A 10596-nucleotide genomic window follows, 5' to 3' on the forward strand; every position below is an offset into this window, starting at 1 on the left:
TTATGTGACCTTAGAAGTGGAACTTCTGGTATTACAAACCATAAAATTGCTAGCAGACTGTAATACTATAATCAAAGAAAAAGCTATAAAACAAAAACGTTTTACACACATCACTTTTTTTCAATTACTTTTCTGATTAAATTTGTCCATCTTGGCTCCGTTCTACATTTCTACATGAAAATAGTCATGGTCTGGAACACAACCTCCAAAAACGTGTCACCACACCATTTGCTTCCAAAGCAAGCAAATCGCGGTGTTAAAGGCGATCCAATGATATAATCGTTTTACACTTAGTAAGTGTGCAGTCTGAAATTGTCGCGATTAAGCAGTTAAAGCCCTGGATCACAACTATTCACTGAAAGTGAGAAAAATTGAAGTCATTTAATAGCCTCTCCGCTGGGACTGAACTAATGCCTGGTGAGATCCTAGGACGACCTATGTGGAAAGAGAGCACAGTGGTATTTTTTCTCTCCCCTCCCCTCCTCAAAGATAACGTTTATCCTCATCTTGGTAGTTCTCAGCTAAGCTGAGAGATTCCCTTTAACTGTCTCCTGACTTGTGATTGCTGAAGGAAGTAGATCTATTGTCTGGCCTTCTTCATGCTGAGGAGGAAGGCGCAGTGAAATGTGTTGAATTATCCAGATGCCTGAAAGGACTGCTCTGAAAGCTTGGAACAACCGAAATAACAGGGCTGACGCTCACTGTCAAAGGGAATCTTTCAACAGATACAGCCTACGGAGCACATCGACTTTAAAAATGAAAGAGAGATTTTCTGTTCTCAAAACAAATGTAATCTAGCTTACTTTTGAAAGGTTTGAAAGGGTGTCTAAGTCAACAGGAAGACTCATGATTTAAAAATCAAACGTGGCAGGACAGAGTTTTATTTTTTTCTAATCATATCATTTATCACCCTCTTTGGGGCTCCGTGTGTATTTTTATTCTCTCAGAAAAAGGGTGATCTGTGCGTATCATCCCACACTTCTGCAAGCCCTCATGAATTAACTTGAAACTTTACTCCCTCCATTTAAAAAATGAGTCACATCACTAAGACAAACGGCTCCTTTATTGCTGTTAGTGATCCCTTTTCTATAGCTGCTACTTATTAAAACATCTTTAAGAATCAAAACGGTTTCTGCGCTAAGAGATTAAAGCCAGGAGAAAATGTGGAAGTTATGATTCAAGTGTGGGTTGCATATTTGTGAAACTGTTTAGGTATCAAATTGATAAACTTGCTGAACTAAATAACAATATTATAGGATGTGTTTTAAGTATTCCAGAACTCAAGGTTAAAGAAGCAAACATGATATGTTGGTATGTATTACAAAAAAATACTGTACAGCAACATTTAAAGCTTTTTATGTTTTTTCTAATTAATTAAGTAGACCAAAGTTCAGTGTTTCCTTGGAGGATATGAAGACTAATAAACAAAGCCATTTTAAATATAGAGTCTGCTTGTTGATTTTGGAGAAACAGCAAGACAAATAATCCTAGTGAATATCTAGGGTTAAAATATATTTTTAGAATGTAATACTTGACTAATCTGTAAATCCTTTCATATTTATTTCATTAGCAATTTTGCTTTAAAGATCATTGAAACAAAAGCATGGAAACCACTAGATCTTGATGAACAGTAGTAAGCTGCTTCTTCAGGGTAAGACACACACACCTTGAAAATGTCAACAACCCCTAGATCTGATGATATTATCTGAGGCTTTCTTTCATTGGATCCAAAATAAAATTTGTTTTCTTCCTTCACATATTTTAATCATGGCTTTTCAGTTATCAGAAATACACCTATTCTTCCGACACCGTATTATTTGTCTATTTGGATGTTCCACCTTTTATTGGTCACTAGATGTAATAATAGCCTTATATTTATTCCTCAACCCAAAGTATTTTCAAAAATCTAGTGTCTAAGGATAACCAACAAACTAGAAATTAAATAGACCCCATCCGTTTGGTTAACCACCTAACAAAAGCAAGACCAATTTTTATGTGCCGTAGTCCCCCTCAACTAATTACCCCCTCTTCATTAAGCTTCAAAAGGCTCTTCTTTAAATAGTAGTTTATAACATCTTTAAAATCTGCTGGGTGGAGGGGAGGGTGTCATATATTTACTTGATTTTTACTTCTGCATCAGAAATTTAAGTATAAAAGTTAAGAGGATACATTTTATATTTTGGTTCCTCAACAAAGTGTCCTATTTACACTTGTTTTGCTCTAGAGTTCCTTGGTTTCTTGCAATTTCAACTATTTCATTTACAATACAAACCCCACCATTCTTAACCTAATCTCTATACTTGATTAAACTCTAGTAACAAAGTTGCGAATTTACACAAAAATCTTAATATTTAAGATCTAAAGCTCTTAGCAAATTAATTCTAAAATTATTTCTGCTTGCTTTAATACTATCATGTATTTGCAGCCTCAGAAGTTAACGCCAGTATTTGACAGACTAGCACAAGTCCTGAGGGTGGTGGTGGGGGAGTCCCAAATTCCAATTTGCCTTTCATTTTGCCTGACTCCTGGTCAAATTCTTACATCCTTTTGACACGAAGTTTATGATGAACAGCATTATGTATGTAACAGCATTAAAGCTTGAAATGACATAGCACAGTAGTTCTTAAAGAATAGTTGGAGCCGATATTTTAGGTCGGCAATGTCCTTAGTAGGCATCTAACCCAATCGCTTCATTTTACAGATGAGGAAACTGGGCCTCCCCCCCACCACCCCCCCCCCCCCGCCCCAATAACTTGCCTGAGATGATCACTGATCTTCACCCTGCCAGAGTAAAGGAAACCACTATTTTGGTCAATTCTGAAAGAAACTTAAGTAGTCCTTGGATTATTTTCAAGCTTGATTGTCCCATACAGCTGTTGCCAAGATTAAAATGAGATAATATGTAAAAGTGGCAGAGCCACCACAATGTGGTGGTACTTGGGAGCACCTCACCAATGATCTTCCTTCTTTGCACTTTGCCGCTGATGGCCTGTGACTATTTTTTCAGACTCTTTCCCAAAATCCTGACTTCTTACTGCCAAGATCTGGAGCATCAGAGCAAGCCACTGAAAGAGGGTTTGGGGAGGCTGATGCTACAAAAAAATGCAACAATCTAGTCATCTTCTGTTCTAACTACAATCTAATGATACCAGCTGAAAAGACACATAAACTACCAGCCTCTTACTCAGATGTTCCAGGGAACCTGGCTGCCCCACAGGGAAATGGGTACAGACTTTCTCAACATCCCCCCCCACACCTCTGCTCTGGGATCCCAAATCATGATACCAGATAACGACCATTTGAACATCCAAATGCAGCTTTTTGTGTTTAAATTCCTAACCTGCAAACTGAATTGTTTCTGATGTGTGCTTCTTAGATTTTTCTTCAACTATGTAGCTGAAGAGGAGAAACACTGCTGGTTCTCTCTCGGATGGCTTTATATGTCCTAGCTTGACATTAAAAGAGCTGTTAATATTGTATAAACTGTTATACCATCTGTGTTATAATTCTGCCTCATCAGGTTTTATGGAACGCCCCCCCCCATTTCCTTCATTCCACCAGGCATGTCATCAAAGGAGAATAAATTAAGTATTGTGCCAGAAAATGTGGTCTACTTTCTAAAAGGCATCTATCTCTAGCTTTCAGAAATGCCTTTTGGAATGAGCAATGTGGAAACAGTGTGCCCATTGTTGTATAGGAATGTCATGAATTGGATCCCCACCCCAGCCTTTTATAGAGAAAAAGAATAAAAAGCGTTCATCTGAGTTTAAAATTATCATATTTTATAGCATATGCTAACATGCTAATGAGATGAGGTATTATCACATCTTCACTGAGGCCACGATGGATAATCGAGCTTTGTCCCTCCGCCCAACTGGATTGTAAACTCTGGGATGGGGAAGACAACTTCAACTTTATAGTTTTACGAGCCCCTTTTCAGAATGTGTTGACACTTCCATTGTTGGTCTAGTGGCTAGGTTGAATATTTGTATTGGGGGATATCAGATATGCCACCTCTTTCCACTTGGTAAATTCCATTTCAACCCTAAGTGTTTACTAGCGACCAAAAACCGTGTGCTAGGTGCTAGATAACATGAGCGATTCTTAAACTCGAAAAATATTTAACTGAGAGTTCAAGCCATGTTCCCCTAGCAAATAAAGACAACTCTAGGGGAATCTCTCGGTAAAGATTTAGACAGCTCACAGAGAAGTTCCTTTTGGTGGTTTGGAATAGAAAGGGGTAGAAGATTAAGGGAAGCCAGTTCAAAGTTTAAGAGAGAGGGTTTTGCATCTCAAAGAGGGGGAGGGGGTGGGAATCTAAGGAGACGGGGCTGGGATTTTGGGCCTTACCCTTTCCACTGACTGCCCTGTGAGCTCCTTCTCCCCAAACCACGTGGTGGTGTTGGAAGAGACCTGGAGAGGGAGGGTCAGGGGATTTCAGGTTCAGTCTGTGCTCTGTCACTAACTAGCTGAATGACATTTAAGCAAATCACTTACTAGATTACCTCTGAGATCTCTTCCCACTCCATAAATCTTTGCTCTTGATCTCCTTCCCCCCACCCCTTCTTCCTGCTCTTCCTTTTAACTGCAATAATAGTAATAATGAATTAGTTACCTCTGGAGAGAGAGCCGAGACGGTGTGTGGAGAATGAATGGAGACTCTGCCTTTTTATCTCTCTGCCTTGAACTTTTTTTCCTTTTTTTCCGTGCGTTTGCGGTATTGATTGAATTACAATTTCTCAGAAACGTAAAGCACTTTATTACATTTAAGTGTTCAATAATCTGCCCAAATGTTCCTCTCTGAGGGATATAAATGTTAACCCAAAACATTTGGTCACTAAGAGGGCAGTAAATCAGGGATTCGTATGGACTTATTCCACGTAGACCTACCATGTAGGAAAATACTCCACAAGAGTGAACATTGGAACCCGGGGTTCCTGGTGCATTTTACTTCATCTTTTATTCTATGGATAAGGGTTTGCATTCATGCAAGTCAGCAGAAAGATTCCAGGAGCCCTTTGACTATGATTGTGCCCTAAGTGGATTTGTACTTTACCTGGTGATGTGGATGCGGACACGACAGTGGCAGCAATTTGGGCACATCAGTGGCCTCTGGATCTCCTTTCTCTCTCTTTAGGGGCCATTTGGAGTTACACCTCCTGCAGAAAGCCTTCCTGGTAAATCAGCACATGGTGATTTATGCTTTCTCTGATCCAGCAGGGCCCTTCAATTCCATTTTGTTTGAATTGTGAACTTGGGGGCATTTAGAAAGAGAAGAACAATTTGTGGTCTGCTCCAGAGTGGGACAGTTTTCAAAGCACATCAATATACATAAATTATTTTGTCTGATCTTCACCTGAGACCTCGGAGGTAGATGGTTGAAGTTATCCCTATTTCCACTGGCAGAAAAAGTGACCTACAAATGCTACCATTCCATGCAATCTCTTATCTTTTGGATGTATGACATTCACGAAGCCTGCTCCTGGCTCCCACGTAGCCCCTGAGAAATTATTGTAGCTGCTCTCTCTCCTCCATCAGTTCCCTCAAAGAAGGGATACTAGAACCCAAAATGCTAAATTTTGATGATTCTGTAGCTTTATCATTCATCAGCAGAATAGCCTGGGTAGGTTTTCCACCTGAACTCAAAACAGATTTAGTAATTCAGACCCTACCACCTCAAAAGACACTCCAGGTTAAGATAGGATAAATAATCTGTAACATCGGGGCACCTGGGTGGCTCAGTTGGTTGGGTGGTTGCCTTTGGCTCAGGTCATGATCTCAGGGTCCTGGGATCTTGTCCTGTGTAGGGCTCCCTGCTCAGCAGGGAAATCTGCTTCTCCTTCCTTCTCCCCGCCTGTGCTCTCTCTTGCTCACTCTCTCTCTCTCTCTCTCAAATATATAAATAAAAATTAAAAAAAAAATCTATAACATCGATTGAGGGCTTACTATGTGCCAGGCACTGCTCTAAATATACAATTACCTCATACCATGACCCTATTAGATAGGCAAGTCATTAGTGTTATCCTTCTGTACCAGATGATGAACTAAGGTCCTAAGAGGACGAATAATTGGACATGATGGAACCTGAGCTCCAAGCGAGGCCTGTCACTCAGCACCATTTCAGAAATCTCGATTCTCACCACAAGGAAGACATAGCAAAGCCATGGTGGGTGCATTTGGATTAGTAAATCAGAGCTAATCACAGCATCAGTGTCAGTGATAGAATGTGGCTTCCTTCAGAGATTCTTAGAGGAAGGGAAACAGAATTTTCTGGAACAGAGTCACATGGCAGTTTACCCACCAGTGAGAAACTTAATGAGAAAGAGGGTTTTTTTTAAAGATTTTATTTATTTATTCATGAGAGACACAGAGAGAGGCAGAGACATAGGCAGAGGGAGGAGAAGCATGCTCCATGCAGGAGCCTGATGAGGGACTCGATCCTGAAACTCCGGGATCACGTCCTGAGCCGAAGGCTCAAATGCTGAGCCACTCAGGTGTCCCAATGGGAAAGAGTTTTAAGGACAGTGACAGTCTACTCCTTTCACACTATGGAGCAGTGCTGTCCAATCACAAGCCACAAACGTGATTTAAAGTTGTCTTGTAGCCACAGGGCAAGAGTTTCAAGAAAGGAAGAAAATAAGTTCAATAGTATATTTTATTTCACCCCAAATAGCCAAAAGATATTCATTTAAACATGTAATCAACATAAAAACTATTAACGAGATGCTCTACTTTGTTGGTATTAAGTACTTCAAATCCCAGGTGTATTTATACATGCTGCACATCTCATTTCAGACTAAACACATTTCAAGTGCTCAATAGCACCTGTGGCTAGCGGCGACCACATTGGACACAGAGACTTAGGGGATTTGTGTTGCCTTCTGGCACCGGCCACTTTATTAATAGCACCAGCTACTCTGTCTCCCTTTCTTATTCATCATCCACAGCGTGGTGTTAGCTGTTAATATTGCTCTGCCAATGTTTCCAGGTCATCATGCCATTTCTGCTAATAAGGGGTTCGCTCCATATTCCTCTTGTGATAACACCTAACATTTATTGAATATGTATTATGTGCTAGGCATGCTTCTAAGGGTTTTTGTCTCATATAGAAAGTCATAAAATCCTCACAGCAGCCCTACAAGCTGATCTTTTAACCATTTTCCCACTTCCAATTGAGGAAACAAACGTTATTTAACTGCCCAAAGCCACACAACTGTTAATGAAGTGGGGAGCCACGATTCCAACCCCATAGGCTTGACCACTTCTTCAGCCCACCCCAACCCCTCACTGGGCCTGTGCTCTAGAACCAGGGCCACAGACAACCAGCTAGGTAGACCTTCATCTGAGTCCGTGACAACTTGGTCTCAGCTCCTCCCCCTCCCCCACCCTCCAGACCTGGGAGGAATCTGGACACAACTTCTTTCTCTCTGTGGTAGTTGCCCACAGGGACTAGTACATAGTGTATATACAGGGTTTGTGTCTACCTGTGTGGGTTTGTACCTATACACACACACACACACACACACACACACACACAAACGCACACCAATGGTACCAAACACAAACTATAGAGGGTGTTCAAAAAACCATAGAATTGTAGAGGCAGAAGGGACCTTAAACACCATCGGATCAAGAAAAGAGGCTTGCTCAAAGTTACCCGCTGAGCTAGAACCATATAAACTGACTCCAAGTAATTTAGTATCTACTAGATATCTCTTAGGGTAGCCCTTGCTACTTGTGATGCAGGAGCTGCCACAGTGTAGCAAGTCTGTTCTCACCAATATACACTTTATCAAATGTTTGTCTTCTTTGCCAAATGCCATATTTTCTCACGGCCCAATTTGCAAAAAGCATTTACCCTTTATAGAAATTTAAAATTGGAGAGCCCAGAGTTAAAGCGGATTCCTCTTGCCTTACCTTGTTTGTGCCTTTGGTTAAGCATTTACATTGTTTTCTAAATGCTTCACCACGCCAACGACTATTAAGTTCTTTAAAGATCATAAACACTTATTAGAATTCCTACATGCCACCGAATTCTTGAGAATAAATGTGTCATTAGCAAAATTGAAATTGTCCAATTAATCTGTATGAAGAGGTTGGGTTTAGCCCTTTCATTTTAAAGATTTATTTTTTTTAATGACGTTAAAACGGGCTACTCAGAAAGCATTGTTACCAGCTTGACCTTTAGGATTAGTGCAGGTCATCATTTCAGCCAAACAGACAGCAGTAACATCTCACAAAGATTCTTTCTTTCAGCAACAAACCAGCCACCACTCTTTCCTCAGATCCTTCTATTTCAAAGTGGAAAACTTGACCATAGTTTAAATGTTGAAATGTTTCCCACTTAAGGCCAAAACATGCTTGATTTCGTATTTTTTTTTCTTAAGAAAAACCCGGCTTTTATAGATTATGTTTCAAAGTGGAGATGGCTGTGAAACTTGACCTCAACCTGACTTCTGAAAAGTGCTCCAAAAACTGTTCTTCTAACAAGCATGATGAGAGTCTGTTCTTTAATGATTTTTTTTGCCTGCCTACCTAATTTATTCTAAATCATTAAAAAATCAAAATAGTTTACATTAAATAAATCCTCGAGTATGAAAGAGGGCGGTTTCACCCATTGTTGGATAAAGACTGAGAACTCTACAAAGCTAGTCCCGGTGTAAAATAGTATAGTGACAGCTTAATTCTCAGGGGCTGTTACTTAACAGAACTTTAAAAAGAAAAATGACATATTCTTGAATTATTTATAAAATCATGCAAAAAAAATCCACTTTAGGGACCATGGGAAATTAATTTTGTTCTTACTTTTAACATTTTCAGAGCCTACCTCAGTGAACAAAATGCTAAGTACAAAAACACATGAATTAACATTTAGGTGGTTGAGCAAGACTCCTGGTTTTTGTTTATTACTCTTTGATTTTTTTTTAGTAGCTCATTGTAAAAGCCCTGGGGCACACCTTCAGAATACATGAATAATGTCAATAATAACTAATAGAGTCTGCTATGGAAAATACTCTGTTTTCAAAACCACAGGTTAGTTCCTGGAAGTCAGCCGGTCCGAGAAAGGATGTGGTATAGCAGCAAGTTGTGCAACAAAGGAAAGAGATCTGGTGACTTCTGCCTCCCAGAGGGTGGAAATCGGAAAGAACTAGACTGAAATAGCTCCTTCAGAAAGCATCGAAGGTGAAGAATTCATCACATTTTGAAAAGCTTCACTAATCACTTTTGGGAAATCAGGTGAGAAAGGAACTCATGTATCAGGGTAACAAGATGAAAATAAGTGTTAACTTTGGATTCAACAGATCAGTCTGGTTCATTTTGGTTGTTAGACGGAAGGCAAGGACACCACTTTTTAAATGAGCCCCCAAATCCCATTTCTCATTGTTGCAAACTGACCGAGTCATTGTAATTCACCTGGCTTGAAAATTTCTGTGCAGTCGTCATGTTCTGTAGCCAAGTAAGTTCCACAAAATAAACTCATCGCAGGCGCAGGAAAAGCAGCTCTTTTGCAAATACCTTGTGATCAGGCTCTAGGTCACGACCTGGGTCTTGAGAAACTTGAGTTAGTCGATGTTAGTTTTTCTTAGCTCTTTGTTTACCCTGGACTTAGACATTTTGTATTATTAAAAACCTGTGGCTTTTAAGGACATTCTATTTATCTTTCCAGGCTTTTTTGATGGAAATGCCTGGATTTTCTTGGAAACAGGGATTTTATTGTGGATTCCTGGTGCCCCTTGGAGAGGCTTATTTTTCTGGACAATAGTTTTCCTTAGTGTCACTACTCTTTTCACCTCCCAGTGGTCACGAGCTCCCAAGGTCGGGAAAAGTGCATCCTTTTGTTCTAATGAATCTGAAATTCCATTTTAAAAAAGTCCTGTGAGAGGGGTGCTTGGTTAGTAACTTAAGGCATATTTCCACCGCACAAAGTATCCAGAGCGATAAGAGACTTCAAGACATGTGGAGAAAAAGAAACTCCAACTCCATCCAAGTCAAAGAATTTAGCAGGAGGCTTCATAGTTTGATTTTTGCCACTTAAGAGTTTTAATCTTTTCTTGTCTGCACTTGAAGTGTGTTGTACAACATAGACGTGCTTGCCTAGAATAGAACCTGGTAAGCTTTGCATAAATAAGTAACTTACCATTGCCTCTGACAGTACATGGGATTTTCATGGTGTAGAAAAGTTCTGTTGCTCCAGACTGCATCTCGCCCTCACTATGGCAGAAACACGACAACGTTTTGTGCGCTCCATGTTATTTTCATCAATGACGTCATCTTTCAGGGGGAAAGTGAATAAACATGTTTTCTTCAAAGCCACACCTCTAGCCAATAGCCACATGGGGCTCTTTTGTATTTACAGTTTCGTCTAGTTGCTCAGTCTCACTAGCCACATTTCAAGGACTCAGTAGCTACCTGTAACTAGTTGCTTCTGTATTGGACAGTGAGGATACGGACTATTCCCATCATTGCTGAAAATTCTATTGGACGGCATTGCTTCAAAGGGTGATTATTCTTTGACGTGAATCTTAGTACCTGGCAACAGAAAATGCTGATCATTGTTGTAGCTCACCATTCACAGAAGCCCAGCTTTCTGGAAGA

Source organism: Canis lupus, chromosome X, assembly GCF_003254725.2.
Source record: "Canis lupus dingo isolate Sandy chromosome X, ASM325472v2, whole genome shotgun sequence".
Lineage (NCBI taxonomy): Eukaryota > Metazoa > Chordata > Mammalia > Carnivora > Canidae > Canis > Canis lupus.